A 6,574-nucleotide genomic window follows, 5' to 3' on the forward strand; every position below is an offset into this window, starting at 1 on the left:
TGAGAAATAAAAAGTCAGCTCCAGAGGAGGAATCTGCTTACTACAGCAGGAAACAGTACTAGATCTGCATCCTGACATTGTTGTCATCAAGGCTTTGAAGCCCTAGTCCCTAAGCTACTCTCAGGTGTAAAGTCTATTGGAATGTAGGCTGGAATGGCCTCAAAGTTCCTGCACATTTATAAAGATCGTGTATTCAAAGGAGACTCATTCCATTTCAACTCAACATTTTATGTATTCTTGTCAGCTGTTCAATGCTAGACTCGTGTACTCGGAATGAACTGAGTGTGGTGTCCCTCCTGTGTGCTGCCATCATACTATGTTTCACTCTGACCACAGGATTTTTATATAATTTTGATATTGAAATAACCTGTTGATATTCTGTCTCCCCTACTGCCTGATGATCTCTTCTACTTGATGATCTTCACTGTATATTTATCTCCCCTGCAAAGCCCAGGTTTTCATAATCCCCAGGTGTTCAAACAATGTATGTGGATAAATACATGACCTTCCACTCATCAGAACCACAGACTGCCATTTCCTTACTCTATTAACTGCTGCCTAGGACACTCAAAATCAAGAACAGTTTTATGAACTAGTACTAGAAGGATGGACTTCCCTGGTAAAGAACTCATCTACCAATGCAGGAGACAAGGGTTCAATCCCTGGGTCAGGAAGATTCCCTGGAGAAGAAAATGGAAACCCATTTTAAGTATTTTCTTTTTTTTTTCTTCTAATATTCTTGCCTGGGAAATCCATGGACAGAGGAGTCTAGTGGTCTACAGTCAAAGGGGTTGCAAAGAGTTGGAAACCATTCCACAATTAAAACACAACAACCGAAAGGAGTTGGTTGGAAAGCACATGCACACCCATCTGAACCTGCTGCTTTTCTCTGGAAGGGACTGGACACCCCACGTGCTCTGGGTTCCTTGAACTTCTCTGCAAGAAAACTATCCAGCAATGAAGCCATCACCTTTGACCCATGAACAATGATATTGTAATTGGAAATACTCCAGTTGTCATCATAATTGCAGCTGTTCAAGGAGCTTCTGTTGAAATAAAACTATACTTTTGATGCTGCTGCTGCTTCTGCTAAGTTGCTTCCGTCGTGACCGACTCTGTGCAACCCCATAGATAGCAGCCCACCAGGTTCCCCCATCCCTGGGATTCTCAAGGCAAGAACACTGGAGTGGGTTGCCATTTCCTTCTCCAATGCATGAAAGTGAAGAGTGAAAGTGAAGTCGCTCAGTCATGTCCGATTCCTAGCTACCCCAAGGACTGCAGCCTACCAGGCTCCTCCATCCATGGGATTTTCCAGGCAAAAGTACTGGAGTGGGGTGCCATTGCCTTTCTCACTGAATATGACACCCACATGCTGACAGACCGGGGCATCTGGCAGATGACTCTGCTTTCTTAAGGAATGTGAGTTAACACTCAGTTGCCACTTCTGTAACCAAACTCTCTGGAATAAGTCCTGCAGCTTGTCTAGTCCCCAAAGACCCTCTGGTGTCACCAGAAGAATGCCCTGAATACCGGAAGTCTGGATGGTCTGGTAAAGGGGTCAGTGAGGAGTTCTGCTTCCCCATCAAGTCTCTCTGACACACATAACAAGTAATGCAAACAAGAAACAGGCACACATGCTTCCACCATGAAGTGATCATGGTTTAGAGAAACAAAGGGGTCAAGAGTAAGGGACTGGACAATTACAGCAGAGTGAAAGGAACCTGCATTGCTCTGATGATCAGTCCTAAGTGGTCGTCTATTGGAATAAAGTTATACTCATCTCAAGACAAAGCTCCAGGTGAAAGGCCTCTTCCAGACTTTATAACTAATAAATATATGCTAGCTGCTAATGGAATTAAAGATCTAGACAAGTATTTGTTGAACAATTCTGTAGGAAGGCAGCATCACAATCATTCTCTCACACAACATTTGGTATAGGAAAAGTGAGCTACTCTGGACATCTCTACATTCCTTACTGCTTCTCCTCAGACTTGTTTACAGCATGCTCACAAGGGTCTCTTGCCTGTTGACTGGGTATTACACAGTCCTCACAGAATATATTTATTAAGTAAATTCTTTAGTGTTACAGATGGATTGTCAGAACTCAGTAGAAATGCAAATAGAAAATCCAACTCTTTGAGACCCTATGGACTGTAGCCTGCCACACTCCTCTGTCCATGGGATTCTCCAGGCAAGAGTACTAGACACAACTTTCTGACTGAATAACAACAACAACAGTGTTTTTATTCTGCTCCCAAGAAAACAAGGTCTGCAAAAACACATATATGCCCTTAGGACTTGTAGGCTAGTATTTTCACCAAAATATTCCTCCCTGCTCCCATCACATGGTAGCAATAGTACCTCTTCATGAGGATCAAAGTCAATTGTCATGATAAACTACTTCTGTGCCTGCTGCTTTATTGGCAAAAGATGCCCGGAGAAAACAGGCAGCATTTAAGCTTTAGGTTTAAGGTACTGTTAGTGTGCCCCCTCAATGAAACACTCCCTCTCTAGAACCACAGGCCTAGATTTTCAAGGTCAAGGAGCACAAATTTCCCCAAAGAAGTCCCTGTGAGTGATACTGTGTGCCACTGCCTCCAAACCCATGCATTATGCCTATTGGGTACACAGCATCCTATAATGACTTTGGGCATAAGTTATTGACCACATCCAGAACAATGGTGTCCCATCCTCTCAAGAGTTCTGGTCAAATAGGCATCTCAATTGCCTCCTGAGAGTGTTCCACAATGCTACTGGGCAAGCTAGTTCTGAACTGTGTGATTGTGGTGGAACCAGAAGAATTCATATCACATGATTTTAAGCTCATTCTGTATAATGTGAGTGGCCAAACACATCCCAAACACAACATCTGAAAAAAGGCTCATCTTTGAAAGGACACTCAAGTCCTACTGTGATCAGAGCCAGCATAACAAGAAGTAACTACAAAGCTATAGCTTTAAAAAGAGATTCACATGTTTTCCTCCAAATTTGTCTGCATTAGCTTCCCTTTGTTTGCTTATCATTTAAGGCACATTTAAAGGGCACAAAAGATGGAGTGGAATTCAGCTGGGTATATTGAACACTTGGGAATACTTTGAAAAAGAAAATGTTTGTGCCTAACTAGAGTTTGTCCTTGTTGGGTAATGGCTGCAGTTTCTATTCCCCTCATTCGAAGTAAGAACCAAGACAAAAAGAGTAGCAGTTTAATTGATAGATGTCCACACCACTTCTTATGCAAGAATTAGACAGACTAGTTTAAGATACATGGTTTAAGATAATTAGATATATAGTTTAAGATGTTCACTATAGTAATAAAATTGTGACATGACTATTGGCTCCAATATTCTTAAAAAGTAGTGGAGATGAGTGAGAAGGTAACCATCCTGGTGACATACATGTGGATCCTAAAAATTTAAAACAACGGACAACACAGAATGAGACTAACGGTGGATGAGTGCACAGACACTTGGGGCTTTCGGTTTGTATTAGATCCTGCTTTCTGTTTCTGTATAGCGCTAATAGACTCCGTCCCCTGAAACTCCTGCTGCTGTTGCTGCTGCTGCTAAGTCTCGTCAGTCGTGTCCAACTATGTGCGACCCCACAGACGGGCAGCCCACCAGGCTCCCCTGTCCCTGGGATTCTCCAGGCAAGAACACTGGAGCAGGGTGCCATTGCCTTCTCCCTGAAACTCCTACCCAGCTATATTAAAGTCTGTGGACTTTGATCATGAGAACTCTCTGACACTTCAAAAATGGTAAAAGGAACCTTAAGCCAGAAATAACTTTTTCCTTTACAAATGAGATCTAAGGAGAGTTTAGCTTGAACACTGTCAGTTATCCCTTTACCTCATGTTGCAGATACACTGAGGCTGAACTTCCTCAGGTGACACACCTCCACTCCAGCTTGCAAGCAGAGTGACATACTTATTATAGCCAAATAAACAATAAAGGTCTATCACCTTACAATTTTATAGTCCTGAATGCCTATTCTTTTATCTTATTTATTTCTGTGCTCAGCAATATCCAAGGTGCTTTTAATTTTGCACATTTTTACAAATATTTTGTCTCAGTGGCTACTCTCTCCAATTCTACAGCTCCCCAAACCAAGGAATTTTATCCCCAAAGGCTATTATTCCTTTGAATCCACATTTTCCACACCTGATGAACTGCACTCATATTTCAGACCTGAAAGTGCTTCAGGTTTGAACTGTTTACAGTGCTGGTCAATCCACAGCCCATGGTCTTTCACGAAACTCTGAGGATGTGAAAAAGAGACTCTTCCTCTCAAAAGTTTCACTAGACACAAAGTTCAGTGCACTAGATGATAAACAAGCACAATTTCTAAAGCAAGATGCAAGACCACTTATTCTGGAATTCAGTTCAGTTCAGTCACTTAGTTGTGTCTGACTCTTTGTGACTCCATGAACCCCAGAACGCTAGGCCTCCCTGTCCATCACCAACTCCTGGAGTCTACCCAAACCCATGTCCATTGAGTCAGTGATGCCAACCAACCATCTTATCCTCTGTCATCCCCTTCTTCTCCTGCCCTCAATCTTTCCCAGCATCAGGGGCTTTTCAAAGGAGTCAGCTCTTCGCATCAGGTGGCCAAAATCTTCCATTTAGGAACACATTTTAATCATTCTTCAGTTCAGTCTAGTGGCTCAGCTGTGTCCGACTCTTTGCGACCCCATGAACCACAGCACGCCAGGCTTCCCTGTCCATCACCAACTACCGACATTCACTCAAATTCATGTCCATTGAGTTGGTGATGCCATTCTTACTTACTTAAGTAATTATTCTTAATTTTCCAAAATAGTATACTTTTGTCAATTATACCTATGGGATATAATTTTAAAAGGATTTTTCCTGAAGCAGTGACAAACCATGGAAAATGAAGATAAAACTCCAAATATATTTGTAAGTAATAATATATATCATGTTTATAATATGTATAATATATATCATGTTTCAGAGCCAAATAAATCTAAGTGGCCTTAGGGTCTTCATTTTGAAACATATATCTTTATACTCACATTGACAAAAACAAAAAGTTCATGAAAACAGAAGAGAATAAATCAAGAGATACAGAACAAGACCAAGAGTGAGGGAGGAAAAGAGAGAAATTTCTGGGATCCAGGTAACTGAGAAAAGATTAACATTATTTGGCTTTAGGTTATGTGCCCAATCTCCCCCTAAATCCATCTCAGTGGCTCAGGGATTATAGAGCCATGGTAGTTTTCCCAGTTTGGGTTCAAGTCTTGAATCTACCAAGGGAAGTCTCAGAATTCTAGAAAAATCTGACCCTGATATTATAGCATATACCTTTAGAGTTATATAACACGCTTTGCAGCTCCAAATATGGTCTCATTCTATTTTACAAAATAAGCATACAGCAATCTAGCTGCTTTTTCTACTTTTCTAGCTGCTTTTTCAGCTAAAGAAGTCTGCATAGGGAATACGTGCCAAAGCACTTCTTCTTGGGGACGTTTGGCCATAGAACTTTGAGATGATATTCTGCCTGTCCTTCCTTTCCCTCACTTCCATCTGAAATACAAATGGGATAGTGAAACCCTGCTTCATAGGGTAAAAACTTGACACAGAAACTGCAGACTAAGGGAAATTCTTGAGCTCATCTTACAGAATGAGCAGATAAGGGAAGAGCTTGTTTGAAAACTCCTTCCTCTTGTAACACAACAAACTGTCTGAGGCCAGGTGAAACTAACATAGCTGATCAGAGTCAGAATAGACCTGCCTGTCCCATAGAGGACCTAGTGTCATCACAGCCCCTGCAGCCTTACTGGGTTGCCTCACAAATCAACTCTCTGCTGCAAATCTCCTGCTCTCAGTGTTTTGGCTTGCAGCTCCTTGGGCAAAAGAACCTGGTTCCCTAACAGCAGCAGTCAAGCTTTTAACTTACGGGTTAGTACAACACCTTAAAGGATACAGAAAAGAATGGAAGGAATCTGAATCAACCCCTAACCTCCAAATCTGGATCCACACTACTAAAAGAAAAGAGGAAAACTCTAACAAAATAATAGTGAAGCTCAAGAGGAAGGGGATATACATATAATTATGGCTGATTTGTGTGTTATTGTGTGGCAGAAACCAGCACAACAATGTAAAGCAATTATTCTCCAATAAAAAAAATATAGTGAATATGTCTGGGCTATAAAATTGAGGGTTTTATACACACATATTTATTTTGCTAATGAAAAAAAAGACCGAGTTAAAACACTTTTTAAAAAGGAAAGAGAAAGGAAAAAATGAAACATTTTTCAAGTGAAGAAACATTAATAAACTCCCTCTCTGACAAACCACCCCTGAGAGACAGACTGTTGAACTCATCCTTACCATTACTTGTACTTCCTTCAAGCCAACTGTGGAGGAGGGACAAAGTTGCTCTGACCCAGCCAGGCCTGGAGGAACACCTGTCTCCCTGTCTTTCCTGGAATTCATCCGGATTTCTGCGTCCATTAAAAAAAGAAACAAAGAATTATCCCTTTCGGTTTTGATTTCGTTTCCCATAAGCCCCACCACTTTTAATAACCAGCTGGCTTTTCAGCTTTTTTTTTTTT

General features: G+C 41.3%; 1 long non-coding RNA gene across 1 annotated transcript in view; it reads right to left on the minus strand.

Annotated features, from left to right (window-relative positions):
* The window catches only part of LOC113889653, a 32,863-nt gene extending 26,389 nt beyond the window's left edge, over nt 1-6,474 (minus strand). Inside the window, exon 1 of the long non-coding RNA XR_003510310.1 lies at nt 6,351-6,474. This is a non-coding gene — a long non-coding RNA (uncharacterized LOC113889653). The remainder of the gene's footprint in view (nt 1-6,350) is intronic.
* Nucleotides 6,475-6,574: the final 100 nt, after the last annotated feature.

This window comes from Bos indicus x Bos taurus, chromosome 3 (assembly GCF_003369695.1).
Source record: "Bos indicus x Bos taurus breed Angus x Brahman F1 hybrid chromosome 3, Bos_hybrid_MaternalHap_v2.0, whole genome shotgun sequence".
Classification (NCBI taxonomy): domain Eukaryota; kingdom Metazoa; phylum Chordata; class Mammalia; order Artiodactyla; family Bovidae; genus Bos; species Bos indicus x Bos taurus.